Here is a 405-nt window from a genome sequence, read left to right as displayed (position 1 = left end):
AAAAAAAAAAAAAAGCATGATTTGTGAGCTGAAAGCATTATCTTGCTCCCTGGGTTGACTATTTTAGACTTTTCTCATGTTGGATTCAGGACACGATTATTAAAAATTAGTCAGGCTGTGCTGCTCCCAAAATAGAATTAATAATAATATGTTTAAACAAAGGCTATGCTTGATTTGGTCATCTAAAGCAACATCTGAAAATAGAAAAGACGTTCAAATCTTCTACATTTCTTGTTACAAATAACAAAAAAAATAGCAGTTGTTTCATGATAATTATTATGATTCACAATGTGTACATCAGAATGAACCAAAGTAAACCATCAAAATGTCAGAGCTTCATATCTTGTCCACAATTCAAACAAAAGCGCACCGAGAGCATCATTCTGTGTCTATACACTCTAAAAA

Source organism: Sinocyclocheilus grahami, unplaced genomic scaffold (assembly GCF_001515645.1).
Source record: "Sinocyclocheilus grahami isolate Dianchi unplaced genomic scaffold, SAMN03320097.WGS_v1.1 scaffold802.1, whole genome shotgun sequence".
Lineage (NCBI taxonomy): Eukaryota > Metazoa > Chordata > Actinopteri > Cypriniformes > Cyprinidae > Sinocyclocheilus > Sinocyclocheilus grahami.
This window is presented reverse-complemented; position numbering follows the sequence as displayed.